The 16,277-nt window shown below is 44.9% G+C and overlaps 1 protein-coding gene across 3 annotated transcripts in view; it reads left to right on the plus strand.

Moving 5' to 3' along the window:
- The window catches only part of GRAMD1C (GRAM domain containing 1C), an 84,563-nt gene that overhangs the window by 28,244 nt on the left and 40,042 nt on the right, over positions 1 to 16,277 (plus strand). The window lies entirely within an intron of this gene.

Raw genomic sequence — 16,277 nt, forward strand, 5'->3', positions numbered from 1 at the left:
TTAAAGGCAACAAGACTGCGGACAAAGACCACTAGGGGGTGCACCAAGAAAGCATAAAAAATGCGGAGACAAAGAAACAGGACAAAACTGTCAATGGAGGATATTGAGTTCAGAACCACACTTTTAAGGTCTCTTAAGAACTGTCTAGAAGCTGCCGATAAACTTAGTAAGGCCCTCGAAAAGACTGGTGAGACCGCCGATAAATGTAGTGAGATCCTCAAGAAATCTAATGAGACCCTCGATGTTGTGATAAAGAACCAACTAGAAATTAAGCATACACTGACTGAAATAAAGAATATTATACAGACACCCAACAGCAGACCAGAGGAGCGCAAGAATCAAGTCAAAGATTCGAAATGCAAAGAAGCAAAAAACACCCAACTGGAAAAGCAAAATGAAAAAAGAATCCGAAAATATGAAGATAGTGTAAGGAGCCTCTGGGACAGCTTCAAGCGCACCAACATCAGAATTATAGGGGTACCAGAGGATGAGAGAGAGCAAGATATTGAAAACCTATTTAAAGAAATAATGACAGAAAACTTCCCCCACCTGGTGAAAGAAATAGACCTACAGGTCCAGGAAGCGCAGAGAACCCCAAACAAAAGGAATCCAAAGAGGACCACACCAAGACACATCATAATTAAAATGCCAAGAGCAAAAGACAAAGAGAGAATCTTAAAAGCAGCAAGAGAAAGAAACCCAGTTACCTACAAGGGAACACCCATACGACTGTCAGCTGATTTCTCAACAGAAACTTTGCAGGCCAGAAGGGAATGGCAAGAAATATTCAAAGTGATGAATACCAAGAACCTACAACCAAGATTACTTTATCCAGCAAAGCTATCATTCAGAATGGAAGGTCAGATAAAGAGCTTCACAGATAAGGAAAAGCTAAAGGAGTTCATCACCACCAAACCAGGATTATATGAAATGCTGAAAGGTATCCTTTAAGAAGAGGAAGAAGAAAAAAAAAGGTAAAGATAAAAATTATGAACAACAAATATGCACCTATCAACAAGTGAATCTAAGAATCAAGTGAATAAATAATCTGGTGATCATAATAGAATCAGGGACATAGAAAGGGAATGGACTGACTATTCTTGGGGGGGAAAGGGGTGTGGGAGATGCGGGAAGAGACTGGACAAAAATCGTGCACCTATGGAAGAGGACAGTGGGTGGGGAGTGAGGGCGGAGGGTGGGGCGGGAGCTGGGAGGAGGGGAGTTATGGGGGGAAAAAATGAGGAACAAATGTAATAATCTGAACAATAAAGATTTAATTTAAAAAAAAAATGGAGAAATAGATAGTTCAGCAATAATAGTTGGAGCTTTCAATACCTCACTTTCAGTGATGGATAACACAACCAGACAGAAAATCAAAAAGGAAATAGAAGACTCGAACAAAATTATAAGCTAACTAGAACTAATAAAAAGATATATTTGGGACATTCCACTCAGAATACACATCCTTCTCAAATATACATGGAACATCCTCCAGAACAGACCATATGCTAGATCATAAAGCAAGCTTTAATATATTCAAACATATTAAAATAATATAAAATATGCTCTCTGACCACCAAGGAATGAAATTAGAAATCAGTAACAGAAGAAAATTTGGGGAATTCACAAAAAGTAGATATTAAACAGAACACTCCTAAATAACCAATGGGTGAAAGAAAGGGAAAATTAGAAAATACTTTGAGTTAAATGAAAACAAAAACACACATACCAAAATTTATGAGATACAGCTAAAGCAGTGCTTAGATGGGGATTTATAACTGTAAACACCTATATTAAGCCCTGGCTGGGTAGCTCGTTTGGTTAGAGCATTTTCCCAGTATGCCAAGGTTTTGGGCTTGATCCCTGGTCAGGGCACATAAAGGAAGCAACCAATGAATTCATGGATAGGTGGAGCAATGAATCAATGTCTCTCTTTCTCCCCTTCCTCTCTCTCTAAAATCAATTTAAAAATTTAAACTCCCCCTATATTAAAAAAGAAGAATGATCTCAAATTAATAGCCTAACTTTCCACCTTAAGAAAGAAAAAGGAGCCCTGGCTGGTATGGTTCAGCTACTTGGAGCTTTGTCAGGTAGGCCAAAAGGTGACGGGTTCCATTCTTGGTGTGTGTGGGAGGCAGCAAATTATGTTTCTCTCTCTGTCTCTCTCTCTCTCTCCTCTCTCTCTCAAAACAGAAGCAAAGAAATGACAAAGATTGGAACAGAAATGAATGAATTAGAGAATAGAAAAATGAATGAAATAGAGAATAGAAAAATAGAATCAACAGAACTCAAAGTTCTTTATTTGAAAAGATCAACAAAATGGACAAAACTTTAGCTAAATTGGCCAACAAATTAGTTAAATTAAGTGGACAAAAACCTAGAAAGTCACAAACTGTTGAAACTGACTCAAGTAGAAATAGAAAATCTGAATAGACTGATAGCAGGAAAGCGACTGAATTAATAATAAAAAATCTACCTACAAAGAAAAACCCAGACCCAGATAGCTTCATTGGTGAATTCTGCAAAATGTTTACAGTAGAATAGACACCAATCCTTCACAAAGTATTCCAAAAATATAAGAGGAGGGAACACTTACCAACCCACTCTGAGTCCAGTATTACCTTGAATATCAAAATCATACCAATAATATCACAAGAAAACTACGGTGTTTGTGTTCATTATGTCTATGAATATAGAAACAAAAATCCTCAACAAAATGTTAGCAAACAAAATCCAGCAACATCAGTAAAGATTATATTCTAGAACTAAATGAGATTTGTACAAGGTTTATTCAACGTATGAAAATCAATCAATGTAATACACTATATTAGTAGAATAAAGGACATGCCTGGCTGGCGTGGCTCAATGATTGAGCATCGTCCTAGGAACCAGGAGCTCACGGTTCGATTCCCAGTCAGGGCACATGCTTGAGTTGTGGGCTCAATCCCCAGGGTGGGGCCTGCAGGAGGCAGCCAATCAATGATTCTCTCTCATTGATGTTCCCATCTCTCTCTCACCTTTCCTCTCTGACATCAATAAAAATATTTTAAAAAACAAAACAAAAATCATCTCAATCAATACAGAATAAGTATTTGACAACATTCTTTCCTGATGAAAAACAAAACAAACTAGGATTAGCAGGGAATTTCTTTGACCTGAAATAGCTAACAGCTGATATATTTAATGGTGAAAGGCTAATGCTTTCTTCCTAAGGTCAGGAATAAATCAAGGATGTCCTTTCTAGGCAACATTGTATTGAAGGTTCTAGCCAGGGAAATTAGGGAAGAAAAATAAAGGTAAAACACATCCAGATTAAAAAAATGAAGAAATAAAACTATCTCCATTTGTCAGATGACATATATATATATATATATATACATATATATATATATATATATTTCTAAGGAAGCCAATATATACCTATTAGAACTAATAAGTTCAGCAAGGTTTCAGGATACATTATCAAAACACAAAAATCAATTATATTTCTCTATGCTCACAATGAACAATCCAAAAAGAAAAACAAAAAACAAAAAACAAAAAACAAAAACCCCACCCCAGTTTATTTACAATAACATCAAAAAGAATAAAATACTTGGGAATAACTTTAAGAAAAGAACTATAAGACATGGTTACTGAAAGCTAATAAACACTGTTGGAAGAAATTAAAGAAGACAAGTAAATGAAAAGAATCTTTTGGATAAGAGATTTAATATTATTAAGATAGCAATACTCCCGAGCCCCCAATTGATGTGCAGATTCAGTGCAATCCCTATCAAAATCCCAACTGGCATTTTTGTAGAAATTGACAAGTGGAGCCTAAAATTCATATGGAAATGCAAGGTATCCAAAAAAGCCAAAAACCATTGTGCAAAAGAAGAATATAGTTAGATGAATTAGTCTGTTAGGGCTGCCACAACAAAATACCACAGACTTGACTGAGTGCTTTAAACAACAGTTTATCTTTTCACAGTTCTGGAGGCTGGAAGTCCAAGACTATGGTGCCAGCAGGGTGAATTTCTGGTGTGACCTGACCTCTCTCATTAGCTTGCAGCCTTTACACTGTGTCCTCACATGGCTTTTTCTCTGTTCACCCACACACTCAGTGTCTCTTCCTCTTTTTATATCAACGCCAGTCCTATGACACTTGGGCCTCACCCTTATGACCTCTGCCTTAGTCAGCTCAGGCTGCCATAACAAAATGCCATGGGCTGGATGGCTTAAACATCAGAAATTTATATTCTCACTAGAGGCCTGGTGCACAAAAACTTGTGCACTCGGGGGGTCCCTCAGCCCGGCCTATGCCCTCTTGCAGTGTGGGACCCCTCGGAGGATGTCCACCCCAGTGGGGACCCTCACCCCATGGAGGTTTGGCCAGCCTGGGTGAGGGGCTGATGGCTGTTTGCAGGCTGGCCATACCGCCTTTAGGGTGGGGGGTCCCCACTGGGGTGCCTGGCCAGTCTGGGTGAGGGGCTGAGGGCTGTTTTCAGGCTGGACAAGCACCCTGGTGATGGAAGCTCCCAGCCTCTCCTTTTTTTCTTTTTCTTTTTTTATTCTGGGATTTATTTACCTTCTATAATTGAAACTTGGTTGCCTTTAGCGGAGGCCTGAGGAAAGCTTGGCTTCCTCCATCGCCAGGGGCAACCCACTCCTGCTCACTCTAGCTTGGTGGCCACAGCTGGCTGAAAGCAGGTATCTGGGGTTTGTTTACCTTCTATAATTGAAACTTTGTTGCTTCCAGTGGAGCTCAGAGCCGGGCCGTGGCATGCGGGGAACCTTGGCTTCTTCCATCACTGGAGCAAGCAAGCCTCCTGCTTGCTCCAGCTCCATGGCTGCTGGCCGCCATCTTGGTTGGGTTAATTTGCATATAGTAGCTCTGATTGGCTGGTGGGCATGGCTTAAGGGGTAGAGAAAGTATGATCAATTTGCATGTTTGTCTTTTATTAGTATAGGAACATTCTGGAGTCTGGAAGTCTGAGGCCAGGATGCTTGTATGGTTGGGTTCTGGTGAGAACGCTTTCTGACTTACACATGGCTCCCTTCTCCCTGTCGCTTGACATGGGGAAAGAGAGAGAGAGAGAGAGAACAAACTCTGTGGTCTCTTTTTAAATACAGTGCTAATCCCGTCATGAAGCCCTACTCTCATCACCTCATCTAAACCTGATCATCTCCCAAACGCCCCATCTCCAAATACCATCACCTTGGGAGTTAGGGCTTCAACATATGAATTTGGGGGGGTGGGGATACACACAATTCAGTCCATTACATTGGAGGACTTGCATTTCTTGATTCCAATGTTTACTACAAAATGCAGTAGTCAGGGCATAGATTTACTGGTGTAAGTCTAGACATAGATTAATAGAATAGAGTTGAAAGTCCAGAAATACAATCTTACACTTATCGACAAAGATGCCAAAACAATTCAAAGGGAAAAGAATAATCTTTTCACCAATTGGTGCTGGAACAATTAAATATCCACATTCAAAAGAATGAATTTTGACCCCTACTTCACATCATATACAAAATATCACTCAAATTGGATCATAGACCTAAATGTACGATCTTGAAGAAACTCAGAAGAAACTGTAGGTGTAAATCCTCATAAGGTTTGAATTAGGCAGTAGTTTCTGAGATATGACACCAAAAGCTCAAGTGACAAAAGAAAAAATAAATTGGACTTTATCAAAATAATGAAAACTTTTATGCATGAAGGAGTCCATCAAGAAAATGAAAAGACAAATCATGGATTGGGAGAAAATATATTTGATAAGGTATTTGTATTCAGAATATATAAAGAATTCTTACAACTCAACAAGAAAAAGACAAATAACCCATTAAAAAATGGGCAAGGATTTGAATAGTGTTTTCTGCAAAGAAGAATGGTCAGTAAGCTCATGCAAACATGCTCAGTGTCATTAGGCATTAGGGAAACAAATCAAAACCACAGTGAGATACCACTTCCCGATCACTGGGATGGCTAAAATAAGAAGACAGACGCTAAGAACTGTTGTTGAGGATGTGGAGAAACTGGAGCCCTCATTGCTGGTGGGATTGTAAAATTCTGAAAACCATGAAAAACAGTTTGGCAATTTTTCACAATGTTAAACACATGAGTTACTATATGACTCCAGAATTCCACTTCTAGGTTTACTAGTATGTGCAAGAGAATTGAAAACATACGTTTGTCAGAAACTTGCACTCAAATGTTGCTATTCATAATAGCCAAAAAGTGGAAACATCCAAAATGTCCTTCAACTGATGAATGAATAAGCAAAATGTATATTCATCCAATGAAATACCATTCAGTTATAAAAAGGAGTGAAGTGCTGATACATATTATAATGGAGGTGAACCTTGAAACATTATGTTATGTGAACAAAGCCAGCCCCAAAGAAAACATTATATTTTCTTTGATTTAGTTTTATGAAATGTCCAGCATAGGTAAATTCATAGAAATTGAAAAAAAAAATTTGTTGCCAGGGTGAAGGAGGAATGAGGAGTGACTGCTAATGGATTTGGGTATCTTTGGGTTGATGAAAATGCTCTAAAATTAGTGGTGATAGCTGTATATGCTAAACTCTGGATATGCTAAAAGCTTATGAATTTTATAGTATGTGAATTACAGCTCAATAGAAGTGTTACATTAAAAAATGGCTGGGGGAGGGGGGAGGAGGAGAGAGAGAGTAGAGATTTCCAGCGGATGTGAAAGGCTCCGTCTTTGCAGCGGGAGCTTAACCTGAGAGGCCTGCACTTTCCCTCCCCGCTTCCCCACTCCCAGCCCAGCCCCTCCGCCAGTGGACCGATTTGGCTTTCGGGCTCTTCGGCTGAAAGACTTTATAACGTCTGGCGGCGTCTGGGGACCGGGTCTTCCCTACTCAGATACTTGCTTCCACTTTCCGGGAGAGTGGGGAGCGCAGAGTGGGCCTGGAAGTGCAGAGATGGAGGGGAGAGCAGAGAGAAGCGGGTGGAGCTGGGGGACCTTGCCAAACCCTGCCTGTCTTCCCTCCCAGAGGGAATAGACGAGGCTGGCAGGGAACCCCCAAATCCAAACGCCCATTTTCCCGGAGACCCACCGCCCATTTTCCCCGGAGGCCCAAGCGCAGCCCCCCCCCCCCCACCCCCGGCTTTTGGGTGATGCTGGGCACTGGGGGCTCACGGTGGCGGGGCAGACACCTGCGAGAGTCTGTGGCCGCTGCATGGAGGTGCGGCCGCACTTCCTGGTAGTGTTGCGGGAAGCCTTCTACCCACCACGCAGCCCCGCCACGCTCAGATGCATTGTCACAATTACTGTGTCCGCTCTTACTGGCAGGCTGGAAACCAGTGCTGCCCTGGCCCTGGCTTACCCCATCCCCAAACGCCACGCTTTCAGAGTGCTTGGGAACCCCCCCCCCCCCCCCCCCCCCCCCCCCGCATTCCTTATTCTAATCAGTAACCCAGCACTGCAACCTACATTTGGTTCTGCAGATTCTGTGTCCTCCCAAAATCAGATTTGCGCTAATCACATGAGAGTTAGTTGGGACATATCCTTATGAAAACAAATACTTGCAGGGAAGTCATAAAGTTCAGGTTTACAGATGAGCCACTGGAGAAAGTGCGATCTGAACTTCAATGTAAAGAGCAGGTAAGTTCTGCCCTAACTGGTTTGGCTAAGTGGATAGAGCATCAGCCTGGGGACTGAAGGGTCCCAGGTTTGATTCTGGTCAAGGGCATGTACCTTGGTTACGGGCACATCCCCAGTAGGGAGTGTGCAGGAGTCAGCTGAATGGATATTTCTAACTCTCTATCCCTCTCCCTTCCTCTCTGCAAAAAATTAATAAAATCTATAATAATAAAAGCCTAATATGATAATTAGTTGGACGTCCTCCCAGCCGACCAGGTTTGGGGTGCCAGAGAGAAGCCAGTGCTGGAAGTGGGGGGTGGAGGGAGGAAAGCCTATTCCTGCACCAATTTCGTGCATCTGGCCTCTAGTCCTATCTAATTAAAGAGAAACATGGTAATTAGCGTACGTCCGCTACCCTTCCCATTGGCTAATCAGTGAGATATGCAAATTAACTGCCAGCCAAGATGGTGGCCGGCAGCCAGGCAGCTTGAAGCTAGCATGAGGCTTGCTTGCTTCAGTGACGGAGGAAACCAACGTTCCCCGCCTTCCTTGCCGGCCTCTGAGCTTGCAGTTTGAAACATTGTTACAAATATAGAAGCTAAACAAAACCCCAGAAACCTGCTTTCAGCCCGCCGGGATCTCAGAGCTGGAGTTGATACAGTGTTTCGATTATAGAACCCAAACAAAGCAGATACCTGCTTTCAGCAGCAGAGGCCTCAGAGCTGGAGCCAGAGCTAAAGCTGGCCCAGAATAAAAAAAGAAAAGAAAAAAAGGAGCAGTTGGGAGCTTCAGTCACCCGCCAGCCTGAAAACAGCCCTCAGCCCCTCACCCAGACTGGCCAGGCACCCCAGTGGGGACCCCCACCCTGAAGGGTGTGTGACCAGCTGCAAACAGCCATCATCCCCTCACCCAGGCTGGCCAGGCACCCCAGTGGGGACCCCCACCCTGATCCAGGACACCCTTCAGGGCAAACCAGCCGGCCCCCACCCGTGCACCAGGCCTGTATCCTATATAGTAAAAGAGTAATATGCCTCCCAGCACCGGGATCAACGGAGCTGCGAGGCCTCCCAGCACCGGGATCAGCGGAGCTGAGAGGCCTCCCGGCACCGGCACCGGCACCGGGATCAGCGTGACAGGGGGCAGCGCCAAACCCCCTGATCGCCCTGCGGCTCTGTGTATGACGGGGCGAGGCCACAACCTCCCTATCCGCCCTGCTCTGTTCATGACAGGGGAAGGTGCCCTAACCTCCTGATCGCCCTGCGGCTCTGTGTGTGACAGGGTGCGGCACCCCAACCCCCTGATCGGCCCTGCTCTGTGTGTGACAGGGTGCGGCGCCCCAACCCCCCCCCCCTCCCACGGGCCCTGCTCTGTGTGTGACGGGGTAGAGCCATAACCTCCCCATTGGCCCTGCCCTGAGTGTGACAGTGGCGGCGCCCCAACCCCCTGATCAGCCCTTCTCTGTGGGTTTTAGAGGGCAGCGCCCCAACCCCCTGATCCGCCCTGCTCTGTGTGTGACTGGGGGGAGCTCCCCAACCCCCTGATGGGACCTGTTCTGTGCGTGACAGGGTACGGAGCCCCAACCCCCCTGATGGGCCCTGCTCTGTGAGTGACAGGGGGCAGTGCCCCAACCCCCTGATTGGCCCTGCTCTGTGCGTGACAGGGGGTGGCACCGCAACCTCCCCATTGACCCTGCCTTGAGTGTGACAGGGGGCGGTGCCCTAACCCCCCAATCGGCCCTACCCTGAGCGTGACTGAGGTTGGCATCGCAACCTCCTGATCTACCCTGCTCTGTGTATGACAGGGGGCGGTGCCCCAACTCCCCAATCAGCCCTGCTCTGAGCCTGACCAGGGGCTGCACCTAGAGATTGGGCCTGCCCTCTGCCACCCGGGAGCAGGCCTAAGCCAGCAGGTCGTTATCTCCCGAGGGGTTCCAGACTGCGAGAGGGCACAGCCCGGGCTGAGGGACCCCCTCCTCCCCCCGAGTGCACAAATTTTTGTGCACCAGGCCTCTAGTATATATATATATAAGAGCAGTAAGTTCTTGAAGTGGGAGAAAGGGAATTCCAGGCTAATTCTGAGGGCACCATAGCTGAGCAATCTTGCATCGACTGGCTCGGAGGCAAATATAACCCTCTTTGAAAATCCTGACACCGCAGCTGTGTTCTTGATGTGTACCTGAGGAGTATCACCGTTTGTACTTTCAAATCTTTGCATATTTTGGTTATCTTTAACACTAAACATGCAACTATTTTTATGGGACACTATACTCTCGTTATAATAAACAGAATGGTGACCATTTCTGCCCCATACGAACAAAAATGAATATGTTAAATATATACAGAACTTAATAAAAACTGAAGGTGAGATCTCAGTTTTAAAACTGTCTTAATTGGAATTTTTTTTAACATATTTTATTGTGTGTATTTCTCCAATAAAATGCATCCACAATAGGGGGAAAAGCTGGAGGCAAATATGGGGCATTTGAAAGAGAATGCTTTTAAAGATGCCTTTTTTTATTCATAAGGTTCCACTGATGCATTGCTTCAGGAAGGATAGTTTATTTCAGATATCTGAATTAATTAGCTTAACATTAGTAGATGTGTTTAAACTGTCACTGTGATCTTTCAAGCAGTAATTTATAGCACTTAAGCTCAGTTCACAGCCTTTAAGTTTATCACCCGTTTACTAGACACTGAATATCAGATTTGTGACGCCAGAGGATAGTGGCTGCTCCAGTCTTGGATACAAACAATTGATATTTTCTCTTTTGTAAAGAACTGTGCAACCATAGTTTAAGAGAAGTCTCTAGACCAGTGGTCGGCAGACTGTGGCTCACAAGCCACATGCGGCTCTTTGGTCCCTTGAGTGTGGCTCTTCCACAAAATACCGACTTCTGCGAATGGGCCACGAAGTTTCAATTGCACTGTACCTGTGTGCCTGCACGTGATATTTTGTGGAAGAGCCACACTCAAGGGGCCAAAGAGCCGCATGTGGTTCGCGAACCGCATTTTGCCAATCACTGCTCTAGACCCTTCTCCACCCCATCTCATCTATTTTGTTTAGTGTAAACCATGTCCCACCTCTATGTTCTGTACCAGAGCCAATGTCTTGCCACCTGTCTTTGTATGGTTTGCAAAGTAGGAATGATTTTACATTGAAACCGAACCCAGGACCCTTCAGTACGCAGGCCAACACTGTATCCACTGAGCCAAACCATCTAGGGCTGAATTTACATTTTTAATGTGTTTTTTAAATCAAAAGAAGGATACAAGGATACTATCACAGAAGGACGCCTCAAGAAGTTGAATTAAAGAGTCACATTTATTGCAATTTGGGACTATGAGGGGCCATTCCCCAAGTCTCATAGTAGTAAGATGGTTGCAAAACCAGACTTATATAGGCAAAGATCACAAAGATATTGATTACATCCAAGGTTTGGAATGAGGAACCTGATTTGCAAAAAGCAGTTTACAGAAGCAGAAGCAGCATGTTATCTAAATTTCAGTTGGGTCTCTGGATCACTGAATTGACAGAAACACATTATCTAGAGCCCTCGGGTCTGGAATGAGGAACCTGGTCAGACTTAAGCATGTTACCTAAATTACAGTTTCTGGGTCTCCGGAACACTGAGTCAACAGGGACACGTTAACTGGAGCCCTCTGACCTTGGGATAATCGTGCTGTCCTTCCCAGGTAAAGGAAAAATGTGCTTTCTAAGACCAATATGACCACAACCAATGGGATTTCACATTATAATCAATAGGGTATTTAATCAAATGGGATGATTTATATAATTCAGATAATCAAAATAACTTCTATTGTTAAACAAAGCAAATAAGTACAGAAGCCAAACAGCAGGGTTAAAGTTAAACTATAGTTTCTATCTGAGATGATTGCTACCGTACTTCAACATAACTATATAAAATTCAAATTTCAGTGTCCAATAATAAAATTTTATTAGAAACACAGCCACGCTCATTCATTTGTGTATTGTCTGTGGCTGCTTTCACACTACAACAGCAGAGCTGAGTAGTTGCAACAGAGACCCAATAGCCCACAGAGCTGAAAATATTTACTATAAGTCCTTTTATTTTTTTTACTAGGGACCCAGTGCATGAATTCGTGCACCTTGAAAGATACTGTGATTCACGAAACTGTGGTGGGCACAGGGGCGGGTCTTGGCCCATCCTCCATGCCCCCGCCTGTCCCCTCCTACCACGTCCCCAGGCCCCTGTCTGCTAGCAGCCCCTGCTCACACTCGCTGACTGCACAGAGCAGTTGGGGCCGGCACCAGCAGCGGGTGTGAATGGGGCTGGTGCCATCAGTGGATGCGAGTGGCCCTGATCACCCCTGATCACCCCTCAGGAGCAGGGAGAGGTGAAGAAGCCCTCAGGGGTGATTGGGCTAGCAGCCACCGCTCACACCTGCTAATGGCACCAAGTGATCGGGCTGGCGCCAGGCACCAGCAGTGGGTGTGAGTGGGGCTGATGCTGGCAGTGGGTGCGAGTGCTAGGTGGGACTGCGGTGCATGGGAGCAAAAAATTTTCAGTAACCACCAGAGGCTCAGCCTGATGATAGCGACCAGTGTCCCGCCTTGGTCTGGCACCCCCACTCATCTGCTCTACCATCCCACCATGGCCAATGCCCACCATGTTCCTCACATGCCCCGTGGTGGTCAGTGCATGTCATAGCAACCGGTAGTTCGGTTGTTCCACCGTTCAGTCTATTTGCATATTAGCCTTTTATTATATAGGATTAAAATATATATATATATATATTATTGATTTCAGAGAGGAACAGATAGGGAGGGAGGGAGGGAGAAAGAGAGAGAGAGAGAGAGAGAGAGAGAGAGAGAGAGAGAGAGAGAGAAACATCAATGATGAAAGACAATCATTAATCCATACTGGCTGGGCTTTTTTACAGAAACAGGTTTTTGACCATACATTTTTCTATGTATACTGGCCTGGCCAATGTGCCTCAGTGGTTGAATGTCAACCTATGAACCAGGAGGTCACGGTTCAATTCTTGTTAAGGGCACATGCCCGGGTTGTGGGCTCGATCCCCAGTGTGGGGTATGCAGGAGGCAGCCAATCAATGATTCTCTCATATCATGAATGTTTCTCTCTCTCTCTCACTCTTCCTTCCTTCCTGAAATCAATAAAAATACATTTTTAACAATGTATACCTGCTAATATTAGCTTTCTGCTTAATACCCATTTCCCTTGGAATAAAAATCTAAAATTTTGTATAGGGATCAGCCTGCCACTCCAACCTCATCTCAGTGCACCTTCCCTGTTCTTCAGTGTTCTGCCCCCCCGCCCCCTGTCCCCTCCGGGTACTAGGTCTTCAAACATAACCTTTCTGCCTGATTCTTCCCCACCCTGACTTCTAACGGAAACTCATTAGTAAAACTGAAGTCAGGTCCATTCTTTCACCTTCCTTTCTCATCTTGGACTTCTCCTTCATAACACTCACTAGAGGCCTGGTGCACGAAATTCGTGCTTGGGGGGGTCCCCTCAGCCCAGCCTGCACCCTCTGCAATCTGGGACCCTCAGGATCGGGCCTAAACCGGCAGTTGGACATCCCTCTCACAATACGGGGCTGCTGGCTCCCAACTGCTCACCTGCCTGACTGCCTGATCGCCCCTACGTCCCCCCCTGCTAGCCTGATCAACCCTAACCACCTCTGCCTGCTAGCCTGGTTGCCCCTAACTGCTCACCCTGCCAGCATGGTTGCCCCTTACTGCCCCCCCCCCCCAGCCTGGTCACCCCCAATAGCCCCTCTCTGCTGGTCTGGTTGCCCCTAACTGCCCCGCTGCCAGCCTGGTCGCCCCTCACTGCCCCCCTCTGCTGGCCTGGTCACCTCCAACTGCCCCACCCCCACCCCGCTGGCCTGGTCGACCCCAACTGCCCCCCCCACCCCACCGCTGGCTTGGTTGCCCCTCACGACCCCCCCTGCTGACTTGGTCATTCCAAACTGCTTCCCTCTGCTGGCCTGGTCGCCCCACCCAGCCTGCTGCTCAGTCGTTTGGTCATCCCTCACTAACTCCCCTGCTGGCCTGGTCGCCCCACTCAGCCTGTTTGGTTGTCTGTTTGGTTGTGATGGCCCCTGGCTCTTTATATATATAGAAGATTACAATGATAATACTTTGTTCCAGTTTTTTTTTCTTTTTGCTTCACAACAAATAACCCTGAGGGTAAGGACCAGATCTGTGTATGTCCAGTGACAAGTTCAGTGTTCACTGCATAGCTGGTTTGGCACACAGTTCGGTTTACCCAGTGCAGTTTGGGACTGTCTGGGTTTAAGCCTCTGTCAATGTAAATGTCAGTAGGGCTCCTTTTATTCTCAGAAGTGTGCCAGTTTGGACAATAAGTTATAGGGTTATATTACACATAACCAGTGCTCAATAAATAGTTTTTGAGTGACTCAGTTTAGTGAAATCTCAATGACTTAGATTCCAGATAATCATTTCACTTAAGACATTTTCAATTCTCTGCTCAAGCAAAAGGCAAAAGATGGGGAGAAAACAGACAGGAATTTAGTTGCAGAAACAACATTGAGGGTATACCCTAAGCTTATTGTTCATTTAACTCAATTTCTTAAACCTATATGTTCCATGAGAACAAATGATTATCATGAAACACTAAACTATCCTCAATTGCCAAAGAAATCTTATTTTCTACATACTTGAATTACAAGAAAATAGGATGTATATACAACATAAAGTTACTAGTTTTAACAAGGCTTAAAATGTAAAAGTTTTTTTTTTTGGGGGGGGGGGTTAAAGCTCAGTCCTTAGTATGACTCCATTCATGTTCCTAGTGGTATTATTATTGGATTTAGGATTTACTGATACTAATAATATAGGAAGGATGTGTAGAAAATCAAAATGTTCTTTTTGCACTATTTTTTCTCTCTCTCAGATAATAGTGGCCTCTCTTGCCAGTACATGGGAGCTACCTGGAAATTTGAGAGTACATTTTGAGAGTGAATATTTAAATTTAGAGTCTCACAGAGCAGAAATATGCACTCATTTTTAATTCTAAGGCTTAAAGGGAGAGAGTGGCTTTCAGAGTCACTCCCTAAGGACAGAGGGGACATGTGTCAGAATTAGGGATGAGGTGATGAGGGAAGCCTTTTTAATGTATACAGACCCACCTTCTTCAAATTCTGATACATGCCACTCCAGCTTCTATTTTGGGAATTACTAGCATTCCTCAGGTGTGTTGGCAAAAAAAAAAAAAGAGAGAATTTAAAGAGTTGATTGATTTTAGTAGTATAAAGAAAAACTATGTCTGAGAAGGCTTGGCCAGACTTAGGCCAAGAATTTAGGAGTTAGGACAGAAAAGTAGTCACAGAGGCAGACTTTGATCACTGGAGAGATGAATCATTGGGTGCCACCAATGTGAAAGCAATTGTCCCTTAAAACTGTCTACCTTTACTCTGGTCCTCTGCTTATCATGCAAAGTTCTGATTGCTAATCTCTGACTTCCAAGATATTCAGGCGCCCTGGGTGAATGACGTGGAGTGAAAGATTTTTCATGACTAGGAAGGACTGTTCCTCTACTATGCGTTAGTGTATTTACCACTGAGTGAGTTTATACAGTTTGTGAGTGTGGCTTAAGGAAGCTACTCTGAGTGCAATTCTAGGACATTGGCAGTGCTGAGGCCATTCTCCAAATAGTGGTCAGTCGGCAAAATTAATGTCACCTTTGGAGACCTTTTGGAAGTGTCATCCAGCTGTCTCCTCAGACCCCTCAACCTTGTCAAATCCCTTTAATCTTCCTTATGCCCGTACCAGTGATGACTTCTTGGGGGGTTACCTGGAAATCCAGAAGTGCAACATTCAAACCTACCTGGGGAAAATACATGTTAAATTGCTATTTTAGCCACATTTTCCATATAATAACCTGGCAGTGTAGAAGTATTTGTATTCTTGTATTGTTCCCTCTTTTTTACTTTCTTGGTTTGCAGAACTCCATCCATTTTCCCTTCGTTGGTGAATATGTCTCCTATCTAGTCACCCAAGCCGGGAACCTGGATGTACCCTTGTTTCTTATCCCTTCTTTGACAGCCATGTCATACTGGTCACCAAAGCCCTCATCTTTTTTAGCTTGAACCATTGCAATAGTTTCCTACCACTTTTTAACACACGAATCTGTCCTTTTAAGTTGTTACCAAAGTAGTAGTAGCTTTAAAAGTGTATATTTAATAAATTCATTCTATTGCGGTAACATTGCTCAGTAATATTACATAAATTTCAGGTGTACAACGACATAATTTTATATCTCTACTAGGGTCCCAGTGCACAAATTCGTGCACCTTGAAAGGAACTGTGGGCTGCGAGGCTGCGGTAGGCACAGGGGTGGGTCTTGGCCCATCCTTTGCACCCCTGCTGGGCTCCTCCCACCGCGGCCCCTGGTCCCCTGTTTGCCAGCAGCCCTGCTCCCTCCACCGCCGCTCCTACTCTCTGACAGTGCCAGCAGCAGGTGTGAGTGGCCGTCAGCAGGTGTGAGTGGGGCCAGTGCCATCCGCGGATGCTAGCGGCAGCTGCTGCCCCAATCACCCCTCAGGAGCAGGGGGAGGTGGAGAAATCTTCAGGGGCGATCAGAGCCAGCAGCCACTCACACCCGCTGATGGCGCTGAGCTTTTGGGACCACCGCTGGGCACTGGCAGCG

The sequence above is a fragment of the Myotis myotis genome, unplaced genomic scaffold (assembly GCF_014108235.1).
Source record: "Myotis myotis isolate mMyoMyo1 unplaced genomic scaffold, mMyoMyo1.p scaffold_m19_p_2, whole genome shotgun sequence".
In the NCBI taxonomy this organism is placed as follows: domain Eukaryota; kingdom Metazoa; phylum Chordata; class Mammalia; order Chiroptera; family Vespertilionidae; genus Myotis; species Myotis myotis.